The sequence below is a fragment of the Papio anubis genome, chromosome 3, assembly GCF_008728515.1.
Source record: "Papio anubis isolate 15944 chromosome 3, Panubis1.0, whole genome shotgun sequence".
NCBI classification, from domain to species: domain Eukaryota; kingdom Metazoa; phylum Chordata; class Mammalia; order Primates; family Cercopithecidae; genus Papio; species Papio anubis.
In genome coordinates, this window is record NC_044978.1 from 130,941,363 (window position 1) to 130,954,424 (window position 13,062).

General features: G+C 43.7%; 1 protein-coding gene across 5 annotated transcripts in view; it reads left to right on the plus strand.

Annotated features, from left to right (window-relative positions):
• The first annotated feature begins 3,022 nt into the window (after positions 1 to 3,022).
• AFF1 (AF4/FMR2 family member 1) overlaps positions 3,023 to 13,062 on the plus strand; it is a 207,332-nt gene continuing 197,292 nt past the window's right edge. For all 5 annotated transcript variants that reach the window (XM_021938441.2, XM_031664590.1, XM_031664587.1 and 2 more), the window contains exon 1: positions 3,023 to 4,329. The gene's annotated coding sequence lies outside the window, so the exon portion shown is untranslated. The remainder of the gene's footprint in view (positions 4,330 to 13,062) is intronic.

Genomic DNA, 13,062 nt, shown 5'->3' on the forward strand with positions numbered 1-13,062 from the left:
ATACAACTACATGACTAAAAAGCATTCACAGTCCCCACTGGGTTTGGGAAGTAGCGTGTAGCAATGAGGAAAAATTCACATACAATATGAACTTCGTATTTGTTAGAAAAAGTGATGTCAGGTCACTAGGAATCAAGTTTTCTGCAAAGTATTCATCACAAAATACAGACAGCTATTTTAATTATAATAATTGTGCACCTGGTTCTTCTTACAGCAGGTTCACATTTGCATATCTGCCTCCCGGATAGAGACAGATAACTAAGAATTTCTCTATCTGCCCACAATCTATACCTGGCTTTCTGTACATTTTCTTGCATAACCTTAGGGATTATAATTGTAGCCTGACTATCTCCAATCCACTTTCATGTGGCAGTCTTGGTAATCTTTCTAAAATGCAGCATGATCAAATCAGTCTCCTACCCACTGCATTTAGGATGAAAGGAAAGCTCCATAGGTTGGCATGTAGGGCCCTTCGCTATCAGTTTCTGGCTGACCTTTCCTGTCCTATTTCATATCACTGCCCTCCTCATAATCTTTGCCTTGAAATCCTGCTCCTCCTCTTGGTTTGTGTTCTTTTTTTGGGAACTGGGCCTTCCTCTACTTCCCTTAACCTGGCTTAGACTAATCTTTGCTCCTTTTTCCTCCCTCCTCAGTGCCAGCATCTCCCTCTCGTCATCTACACCACTTTCCCCTAAGTGCGGGTTGGCTGTTTAATTTTATATATACATACACACAAACACACACACACACATATATACACACACACACACACACACACATATATATATATATTTATTTTTTTTTTAGTTAGTGTCTCATTCTGTCACCCAGGCTGGAGTGCAGTGGCATGATCATACCTCAATGCATCCTCGATCTCCAGGGCTTAAGTTATCCCCCTACCTCAGCCGCTGAAGTAGCTGGGACCTCGCCAAGTAGTTGTGCACGACCACGCCTAGCTAATTTTTTTGCTTTCTGTAGATACAGGATCTCACTATGTTGCCTAGGCTGGTCTTGAACTCCTGGGTTCAAGTGATCCTCCTGCCTCATCCTCCCAATGTGCCGGGATTATAGACATAATCTACCGTGCCTGGCCTTATTCTATTTTTAATCGTAAGTATATGCTCAGGTTAAGATTTATTTATGCCGGGTGTGGTGGCTCACACCTGTAATCCCAGCACTTTGGGAGACCAAGGAGGGCAGATAACCTGAGGTTGGGATTCGAGACCAGCCTGACCAGCGTGGAGAAATACCCATCTCTACTAAAAATACAAAATTAGCTGGGCATGGTGGCGCATACCTATAATCCCAGCTACTTGGGAGGCTGAGGCAGGAGAATCAGTTGAACCCAGGAGGCGGAGGTTGTGGTGAGTTGAAATTGCGCCATTGCACTCCAGCCTGAACAACAGGAATGAAAATTCACATCAAAAAAAAAAAAAAAAAAGATTCATTTATATACTTTGGGGGAAGAAATTAATGCCCTTTGAGATATACATGCAGTCATTTGGAAGAACATAATTTAAACTGCTGGCTTAAAACGCTTGGATCTTGCACAACTGCAGAGTTTAGAAGTACGTCAGCTTGAGCAAACAGATGTCCATGTTGTGAGGCTGGGTACATTCCTCACCTGCCTCTATCTTAATGTTGTTTTCCCTCCTCATGGGCTATTTAGGTGCTCTGAGAATACATCCTGTGAGCTTCTATGAGTCCCAGGGGTTTTACTAATTTGTTTTTAAATTTTAAGTAAAACCATGGCTGAAAATTGTCAGGTAATATCCTAGGAGTCCTTATATGAAGCAGCAGCTAAAAAGTCCCATCATCATATTTAAAAGGGAGATTTTTTTCGGGGGTAGGGGGTTCTGTTTAAAAAAAAAAAAAAAAAGCACCGATGTCAGAAATATGCTTCACCTTATTAGAAATATCATCTGAAATGTATGAGACTAGGTTGTCAAAATTAAGAAAGTGCTGGAATTTCACTGAGTGTGCTAAAAATGTAATTTAAGAATTCCTGTTAGGAAGATGATGGAGGAAAGTGTAGCTAACAAAGCTAAATATGTGCAACTCCATTACATAATTACTCTCCTTTTGTTTATGTCTGAAATTTAAAAAGTAGATACAAAAAAATTTTTAACGTAGATATAGTGTAATCACTTTTTAAAATAGCCTTCTTATTGACTATTTTTATAAAGTGACCCGCAGAAGAGAGACAGGCATTTTAAAAAATAATAACAACTCACTGGCATGACTATCCTTTTTTATTCATTATGAGAAAATTAATTTGATTTAGTCTTTTTAAATAGCCAGTCACCATTCAGGAAATAAATCAATAGAAATGTGTATTGGGATTACTTATTTATTTGCTTGTTTCTGCCACCACACTGGAATGTCATGAAAATAGGAGCTCTGTCTTTGTCATCAGTATGGCTTGTCACCTAGCACACTGCCTTAAGAATATTGATGTAAATGGAATGAGCTACTCTCTGAACCAAAGTTACATCATCTTCAACAAAATTTTTGCAAAATTACATTCTTCAATTCCAAAGGCAGGAAAATAAAATTATCACACTTCCACTGTCAACATCATTTACTAAGTTGACCACAGTTTGAAGAGCCCTATAGGAGATACTATGGGATGGTACAAAAAGAACACAAAAAAGGAAAACATTTTAGATAGAAGCGGTAAAAGTTTTCAGATTATGATATATTACCATGTTTATACATGTTTCACAATGAAATGTATTCATTATATAGCAAAAACGTTAAAATATTTGTTATTGATTAGAATAGAGATCAGTCTCTGTTAGAAACCTTTAAAAGGCGCACAAACACTTTGTAAGAGGTGACTCCTGTCCCATCCTGCTCAGGGATGACCAAAACTTTCATCCTAGATAGATACACCACCAGGTTTCATCAGGGACACCTTAATTATTTTATCTGTCTAGGTAAACCAATCTCCCGATAGGAGGATATGGAGTAGGGTGAAGAGTTATATTTTGGAAAACAATCCACGGAAAATTAAGTCAAGTAGCCAAAGGTTTAATTTGGAATTGCAAATATCCATCAATTAGGTTTTCAATTATGTGGACAATAAAAGAGTTGAGGAGCAGAGCAGTAGAGACAAAATTAAAAAGGAAAGAACAGAAGGCAGGGAGGGGCTTATTTTCATACATTATACCAATTTACATTACACATCAAACTGAATTTAAGTAAGGTGCTTTTCTCCATCCAAATAATTTCACCCATTTTAAACTATAAAATATTGGAGGTGAAATATCATCTGGGCCATTTGATGTAATCTTTCTGCGTCCCTTTCAGGAAGGAAGGTGCAACCACACAATGAAGACAGCCTGTTGCTTTCCTTGGTATGTTCACAACAGGAACAGGAATCAGGCAGCGACTTAACTAGACCTGAAGTTTCCCCTTCTTCCCAACGGTCTATTTGCCAAAGCCCCCTGAACCTATTAGAATTTTCTGAGGTTGGGCTGGTGGAGGGCAGAAACCCGGAGGCTAGATTCAGGAGACCTGGTTTCCCATGCCACTTAGTAGCTTGTGACACTGAGCACAATACTTACTTTTCAGCTTCGGTTTCATTATTTGGGAAATGGGAACAATGTATCTGTTTTATAAGATTGTTGTGAAGATAAAACAGGCCTGTGTGTGAAAGGCCTTTTCTAAATTGTAAAGCCCTCCCCAGATGTTAGTTATTATCTCCTTTAAAGGGCACACAATCTGTTTCAATAGTACAGGAGGCTGCAAAAGGGCTCCTTGACACTTTTTGCTCAGAACTTGACCCTGAGCTTAATCTCGCCGTAAAGTGAAAGGGTTCTTGCGCCCCCACAGCAACCCGGGGCAGGGTCACCCTCGCGACCGGGGCGGTCACTGCCGTATTCCGTCCTGAGCTGCCGCTCCCCCACGATCCTCCCACCAATCCCGGGAGGGCCGCGACGTCCCTTGCCGCTTGGGTGGCGCCAGCTAGAGGGCGCGGGTCGGGGCGGAACCCGGTACCGCCGCTCGGGAGAAGGTGGGGGCGCGGTGAGGGGCGGGGCCTCGCGCGGAGGGCGTGGCCTCGGGGCGCCCGGGCGGCCGGCGCGCGGAGCTTCCCAGCCTGCTAGCGAGCGACGGGCGCGCGCGGCCCCTGCGCACTCGGCCGCCGCCTGCGCGCGTTGGGGCCGCAGCTGCACCCTTTCCTCTGCGGTTCCGCAGCCGAGCCCCGGCAGGACGCGCTCCTTTGCGTTGTCTGCACTCGCGCCCCTTCCCACCGCAACAGGTCAGGGGAGGGCGGAGGTGACGAGGGCGCCCGACCCGGGACTAGAGGACGGAAGGGTCTGGAAGGTGAGCGCAGCCCTGCGCCCCCCAGGACTGGGGGTCGGTCCGCCTGGCCCCCGACGCCGCCGCCGCGGACTTCTCGGAAGCCTAGGCTCTCCCCGCCTCTCTGCCGGCTTCCCAGCAAGCTGACTCAAGTCGCTGGCGTTCCCACTTTTCCGGAGGGAGCCTTCGGGGAGAACGGGCGAGGGCGCAGAGCTCTCACTGCCCTACTTGCGATCCCGCGGCAGGTAGCGCGTAGAAAAACGGGACGGGGACACGGGAAGATACTCATGCTCCTTCCTCACCCCCAGCCCCCAAATCAGACGTTTGCCTGTGCACCCCGCGTTTTGTGGAGAGCTGTCCCGTTGTTGGGACCTGCTCCCTGAGTTGCGTAATGAGTCCCAGAAGTTTCTAGGGGGGAGGGGCGGGGAAAAGCGGGATTCTTCTCTCCTGCACCCCGGGACCCTCCCCTGTGCCTGTCGTGGAGAGAGATGAGGGCCTCCCGTCGCGTCTCACTGAGAGCAGGAGGGAGATGTGTGTCGGTGGTCCGTAGTCTTCGGGGAGGAGTTGGAGCCACATTCTGAGACTTACTTCTGGGACAGAGGGAGAGGCGTCTTCAGAGTGTGGGACTGGCTAATTTCTCCTGATAATGCTTTTTTCCTTCGGGTGTCCCATCCTCTGTGACCGTCGCACCCCCACCCTCCGACAGTGCGAGCGCCGGAGCCGGGGAATGAGAGGGGAGAGAAGGTGGAGAGTGTGAATCACACGTTACCTTAGTGTGATGGTAGTTACATTAATGGAGCTGCGACGGGCCTGCGGGCGGTTCGTTACCGTCCTGATAGTTTTCCCGGAGCTTCTCCACCACCAGGACCCGCATATTGTTATGCAAATCATCCCGGGAAGGCACTTGGCTTTGGAGGTGGAGATGTGTCCGAATCTCCTGTGAACCAGTCTCTGTTGGGGGAAAGGCCTTGCAGCCAAGTGATTTGTTTTATTTAAGGGTAGAGCGGAGATAATTTTAACCCCCTCTTCGTGCACGTTGTGGGGTGTGACGGGGAAACCAGACTGATTTAAAACCTTCAGTGCAAACCTGTAAATTAAGGCGAAGACCCAGTGTTCCCTGGGACAGTTGCAAAGTGAGAAGAGCTCAGAAACTGAGGCACAGGAACATTAGGTAGGAGTCTGAGAGGCGTGGAGAATTTGGCTTGTGCAAGATTATTTCAGAGCAAGGTCATGCGGTGTGTGTAGAAGGTAGGTGGCCGTGGGATACTTCTCTCAGACCTGCGTGGTGTCGGCCTCTGGGTGGGGATAAAAGTCACAAAAAAGACCTTTGGACCCAAGAGTCTAGGTTTATTTCTCTGGGACTGAAGAACACCTAGGCATGGCCCTGTTTCAATGTTTACTTCCTCTGTCTAATGTATTTCCTTAGCTCGCCTTTCATCTTTAGTGGGAAGGATTCCTTGAGTGGATATTCTGGAAGTAGATTCACAGGAGAATGGAAAACTCTGGATGGTTTGCCTGCTTTAATTTCAAGGTGTTGTCTCTTGTGGATGTTGGAAAGTATTGTACTTGAATATTTGAAGATAAATATGCAGAAAAACAGTGGTGAGAACTAAAGGAAAACGATTCAAGGGGAGACGAGGAGAGAAAGCAAGAGAATACCTAAGTAGTACGTAAAACTAGAGAAACTCATTGGACGGAGAGAACCAAGGAAATAATTTGGGATAGATTTGGTCACTTTGAGACAAGTAGAGATTGAAGAGTGGGACTTTTGGGGAAAATGAGTTTAGATATTGGAGACTTTTCTTTTTTCAAATATAACTTACAAGGATGATGAGGCTGGAGATGTGGGACTTGCAGGTATGCTGCTGTGAATTCTTTGCTTTCCACCTGCAAGAAAATGAACTGTTAAATATTAATCTGCCTTATTCATTCACTGTAACAATTGAATTTGTGTCTTTGGCATTTGCTTAACTCTTCAACTTTGCAAAAATATAATTTTGAAGAATAACAGTGTGTTAAATTAGCATACAAAGATCATTTAGAGATTGAAAATTTATGACAAAAGTCCAGGCCATTTTAAACATTGCTTTCTCCTACATGCATAACAGGCATGCATTTTTTGCCACCAGAATCACTAATCTGCTATAGGGTAATAAGACCATGTCAAAACTAGCTGTCTCTTCTGTTTCCTCTCTGGTTTAACTGAATTTCGCAGAGCTGGTTGAGGTGAAAGTTACTTTTTTAATTGACTGAGATACTTGCTTAATTAGATTTTGGATTAAATTTGGAAGAGACTATTCAATTAAAATACATATATATGAGTTACGTCTTTATCAGACACCTCTACAAGTCACTTTATTTATTTTTGAGACAGGTTCTTACTCTGTCACCTAGGCTGGAGTGCAGTGGCACTATCATAGCTCACTGCAACCTCCAACTCCTGGGCTCATGGGATCCTCCCTCCTCAGCCTCCCAAATAGCTGGGATTACAAGCATGTGTCACCATGCCCGGCTAATTTAAAAAATCTTTTGGTAGAGATGGATTGGGGTGGGGAGGAGGGTCTCCCTACGTTACCCAGGTGGGTCTTGGAACTCCTGGCTCAAGCAGTCCTCCCACTTTTGCCTCCCCAAGTGCTGAGATTACAGGTGGAAGTCACCATGCCTGGCCTACAAGTCATTTTAGCCAGGTAATTGTTTAGTTGAAGTTTCATATTGCCTTGAAAGTTGAAAAGAGGGGTGAAAAAATTGAGCTTAGAAAGGGTAAACTTGTTTTCAATATTTTTTTGAAAAGCTGATAGAGTTCTATGTTCAATTCTATAATTTGTGGGCCCAAAGTTCCTTTATTTCAGGGCTCTAGACCATTAACTAATTTTGGGGGAGATTGAGAAAGTATGTTGGAGAGAGTGCAAATTAAGGAACCTCATTGGGGCTGGGCGCAGTGGCTCATGCCTGTAATCCCAGCATTTTGGGAGGCCAAGGCGGGTGGATCACTTGAGGTCAGGGGTTCGAGACCAGCCTGACCAACATGGCGAAACCCTGTCTCTGCTGAAAATACAAAAATTAGCTGGGCATGATGGTGTGCTCCTGTAATTCCACCTACTTGGGAGGCTAAGGCAGGAAAGTCACTTGAACCCAGGAGGCAGAGGTTGCAGTGAGCCAAGATCATGCCACTGCACTCCAGTCTGGGCCACAGAGCAAGACTCCATCTCAAAAAAAAAAAATAAAGTAAAATTAAAAAAAAGGAAAAGGAAAAAAGGAACTGTATTTACCATAAGTATACAGAGTTTCATAAGTGATATTTTCCTCATTAAATAATAAATTCAACAATGGTTTCTCTTCCCAAGTGATGTTTAATTGGCAGTTGCTTTCTAGTAGTCTCTTTTTTTTAATACACAGTAGAAGCTTATTTAATATTGTTGATTTGGATCTTAGATTTTAAAATCGATTACATAAACTCTGTAATCCATTTATTAACATTCTGCCACAGCATGAAAATAAATGTGAAATATGTGGCTCTTTGTAGGTACACATCCATTATTCCTGATTGTTTATATCTGGGCAACAGATTGTTATAGACTTGACACCATGAGACCCCCAAGGTCATCAGGGTTGCTAATAGGAGTTTTTGTTGTATGCCTTAGGACAGAACTTCAGTAGTATTCCCGAAGGTAAGAAAATCAGCTGATTTTCTTAAATTATCTGGCCCATTTTAAACATGACTAAGGATTTCTTGCTAGAGTGACTTTTTCCTATTAAAAGACTGAGATTATTATGACAAATAATGCCTGAAGGAGTCAATTACATCATTAATATAATATCTCATATTCATTCCTAATACCGTGTAAGTATTGAGTAGCTTCTGTGAGGCAGACAGTATCCTAAGCGTTGGAGAAATTGTGATGGTAACATGATGAAGAAAGAAAAAGGGCCTGTGCCGATGGAACTTATATTGGCACTTTACTGTTTACCAACAGCTTTCACATGGCGTAATCATTTAAGCCTAATTGTGACTCTGAAATTGGAATTCATTTTCCATTTTAAAATCAGGAAATTGAGTTGAAGAAGTTAAGTGACTTGACTCTGTGACTCAAAGCCTGGTGCCCTTTCTACTATGGTACACTGTGTTGGCTATGTTGATGTGTGGTTTCCTGTTTTTCAAGAATTACAGCTTGACTCTAAAATATAAATAGTGTTTCTCCTTGGGTAAGTAATTCTTTCTGGTCATTATGGGAATAAAAACAAGTATTTTCATTTAGGATTTTGAACATTTGTGCCTCCAAAGGAAAAAATTATGCAAACCTATTTAACAGACACGTGGTGCTTATTTGCACTAGATAAGAATCCTTACCTTTCTAAAAATTAAATACAGGGCATTACAGACTAGCTGCCTTAGTGCTTGAAAACTATTATTCAACTTGTGAAAGCTCAGTTTATAAATTTTTGAGAGCATATCCCTGTGTAAATCAGGACATACTCATACCATTTCCTCCTCTCTTATAGATACAGTGAATATGTGCAGTCTGGCAGTAGTTCTCAGACCTATAATGTACTCCTGAAAGGCTTGTGAAAACACAGATGTGCTCCTCTTACCCATCCCCCGAGTTTCTGATCCAGCAGGTCTAGGGTAATGCCCAAGAATTTGCATGTGTAACGTGTTCGCGGCTGATATTGATGCTGTTATTTCTAGAACAACACTTTGAGAACCACTGTGGTATAGCGGAGAGTTTAAAAAGGTTTCTGAGTCAGACAGCTTGGGTTTGAATCTTGGATTGCTACCTACAAAGCTGTCAGACCTTAGGCAAATTACTTTTTTTCAAGAACTATGAAGGCTGACCGAGCACTGCTGCTTATGCCTGTAATTCTAGCACTTTGGGAGGCGGAGGCAAAAGGGTCATTTGAGCCCAGGAAATTTGAGACTAGCCTGGACAACAAAGTGAGACCCCTTCTTTAAACAACAGCAACAACACTTGTGAAGTCTGAGATTTTACCCTACTCTCAAGCGAACTAACCTGCCACAGTTTCACAGACCCCTGGGTTAGAGAGGAATGAATGACTGTATCACTCATCAAGATAGCTGCAGCCAGAATATCAACATTTTCTTACTCTGGTTTCCTAAGCCCCCATTTTCCAAAGGGTTATGTGAAGAGAGGAAGAGAGCCAAGTGACACATGCAAAAACAGTGGGTTGCATTAACAGGAAGGGAATCCTGAGTTTAGGGAATCCTAATCTTTTTTTGTGTGTGTGAGACAGTGTCTCACTCTGTTGCCCAGCCTGGAGTGCAGTGGTGCAGTCTCGTCTCACTGCAACCTTAGCCTCCCAGGTTTAAGCAGTTCTCCTGCCTCAGCCACTCGAATAGCTGGGATCACAGGCATGTGCCACCACGCCCACCTAATTTTTGTAATTTTAGTAGAGAGGAGGTTTCACCACGTTGGCCATGCTAGTCTTGAACTCCTTACCTCAGATGACCCACCCGCCTCAGCCTCCCAAAGTGCCGGGATTACAGATGTGAGCTGCTGCACCTGGCCTCCCTAGTCTTTTATAATTGTCAGTAAGCATATTTGCTCTTCACAGGGAGATTTTATCTTCTTGTTGTTTTTTTTCCCTAATCATTAGAACCCGTGAAGGTAGGGGCTGGGTGGGCATGGTGGCTCATGCCTCTAATCCCAGCACTTTGGAAGGCTAAGGTGGGTGGATCACTTGAGGTCAAGAGTTTGAGACCAGCTTAGCCAACATGATGAAACCCTGTCTCTACTAAAAATACAAAAATTAGCCGGGTATTGTGGTGGACACCTGTAATCCCAGCTACTCGGGAGGCTGAGGGAGGAGAATTGCTTGAACCGGGCAGCAGAGGTTGCAGTGAGCAGAGATCGAGATTGTGCCACCGCACTCCAGCCTGGGTGACAGAACGTGACTCCGTTTCAAAACAAACAAAACCTGTGAAGGGAGAGTTTTATCTTGATTATACTGCATAGTAAACATGCTGCCCTTAGTGGTAGGACACTGTCCCTACTTTCCAAGGCTATTCACCATACAAACATCTTTAAAGATAATTTGGAACAGCCGGGTGCAGTGGCTCATGCCTGTAATCACAGCACTTTGGTAGGATGATGTGGGAGGATTGCATGAGCTCATGAGTTTGAGACTAGCCTGAGCAACATAGTGAGATCTCATCTCCACAAAAATTAAAAAAAAAAATAGCCAGGTGGGCTGGCCACGGTGGCTCACGCCTATAATCCCAGCACTTTGGGAGGCCAAGGCGGGTGGATCATTGAAGTCAGGATTGAGACCAGCCTGGCCAACATGGCGAAACCCTGTCTCTACTAAAAATACAAAAATTAGCCCAGCGTGGTAGCACGTGCCTGTAATCCCTGCTACTCGGGAGGCTGAGGCAGGAGAATTTTGGGGGTGGAGGTTGCAGTGAGCCAAGATCATGCCATTGCACTCCAGCGTGGGCAACAGAGCAAGACTCTGTCTCATAAATAAATAAATAAATAAAATAAAAAATAGCTAGGCATGGTGTTGCATGCCTGTAGTCCCAGCTACTCAGGAGACTGAGGCGGGAGGATTGCTTGAGCCTTGACCTAGGCTGTAGTGAGCTGAGATCCTTCCACTGTACTCCAGCCTGGGCAACAGAGCAAGACCCTGTCTCGAAAAAGATAATCTGAAACAAAACAAAGAAAATTGATGCCTCTGCTTGTAAAAATATGCACAAATACCACAGACCCATGGAGAAATTGTCTCCCAACACCTTTCCAATCCTCCGTTGTTTTTTTTTCCTTATAAAATGGAGCGAGCAGTATAGCAGTATCTCCTTTATTGAGTACTTGAACAGATTAAAGGGACTAAGATCTGGCAAGTTCTTGGAGCAGAGCATAGTAAGTGCTACATAAATGTTTGCTATTATTATTCCTGAAGGAAGAGATTGTGTTCTCAGTCTTTTTTTTTTTTATGGTAAATATTGTCTCATAAGATGAAGTAATTGGTTTACTTTGAATAAATTGCAAACTCTGAGTTTGTTCCAAGAAACTTTTGTAAGGGTCCAAATTCTGAAATGAGGACAATGCCTTGTACGATATTTTGCCAGCCCACAGGGAATGAGGCAGAGACATTTTCTACCAATATTCATGTGCTTTTCTGTGTTTCCCAGCTTCTTTATGGTTACACAGAATCAGGTGACTCATTTGTCCAGATAAGCAATGAGTCACAGATAAGCAATAAACATTTATTTATTTATTTATGTAGCATAAGTTAACTCCATCTAGTAGTAAGTACTATGAAAAAATAGAAGTGTGGCCAGCACTGCTATTTTTCTCCTCAGTAGCCATTCCTGTTGGTTCTTGTTGTCACTAAGAGAACTTTAATTGCTAAGAGACTACATTTGTCCAGTCTTGGGTAATAGATCATGTTTGTTCTCAGCCAGTGGTGACAGTTTGTATCTTGATTTACCTGCTTCCTTTAAAGCTAGAAGAGCCCAGGTGACCTAGTTCTGGTTTTTTTCTTAGTCAAGATTTTTGGGAAGGATTTTCCTTTTCTGACAAAAATAGACAAATATGTCAGGCAGAGCTGCACCTTCCTCTTCTCCTCTTCATGCCTTGAATGTGAATGAGATATCTTGTTTATAAGATGTACCATGACAAGCATAAAGACAACATGCTAAATAGGCAGAGCAGAAAAAGTCAGAGTTCCTGATGCCCTCATTGCATAGCTAACAGCATGCCAAGTAGCCACCCTCTTCTAGACTTTCTATAGGAGAAACATAAACTTCTATTAATTTAAAAAGTTGTTACTTGCAGCTAAACACATTCCTAACCCATATAGTAAGCATAATGGAGTAGAGAGTACTCATATGGAGAAGAGAGTACTCTACTCCATTACGGCTGGAGAGAGTCCTTGAGGGACAGCATTGTTACATTACCTTTGAGAGTCAGTGAAGGCCTCTCTGAGAATGTGTCATTGAGCTGAGTGCCTAATGATCAGAGGGAGCCAACAACATGTGGGATGTGTACTTGAGTGTAGGGTAGCTCCAGAACCCCACTGAACAAAACTTCAAAGTGGAGAAGAGATAGTTGGGGAAATTGTATTCCTTTATGGATTTCTGAGCTTGTGAGGTCCATACGTATTGAGAGCCTAGAGGAACTGTAGATAATCAGATCAGTTTGGGGTCCTGGGAGATTATAATCTCTCCCAGGGGGTAGATCTCTCTACTTGGAGTAGAGTTCTAGAGAATCAGACTAAAACAGAATGTATGACCCATGACTTATCCCTGACACATTGCCTATTACCAAGAGACTGTTATTCCTGGGTAAAGGAGAAGTATAAATGACGAGGGACTAACCAGCTTACAGGCCTCTGGTCTCTGGACAGAGTAATTTTTCTCATATTCTCCTTTGGAAACTAGATTGTGGTCCTGGGACTGGGGAACTACTTGCTCTGTTTGTCCAGTTGAAAGGTTCACAGGCTGGGCACAGTTGCTCACACCTGTAATACCAGCATTTTCGGGACCAGCCTGGACAACATGGCAAACTCCTGTCTCTACAAAAATACAAAAATTAGCCAGGTGCGGTGGCTCATGCCTGTAATCCCAGCACTCTGGGAGGGCAGATCACCTGAGGTCGGGAGTTTGAGACCAGCCTGACCAACATGGAGAAACCCTGTCTCTACTAAAAATACAAAAAAATCAGCTGGGCATAATGGTACATGCCTGTAATTCCAGGTAGTCGAGAGGCTGAGGCAGGAGAATCGCTTGAACCCCGAAGC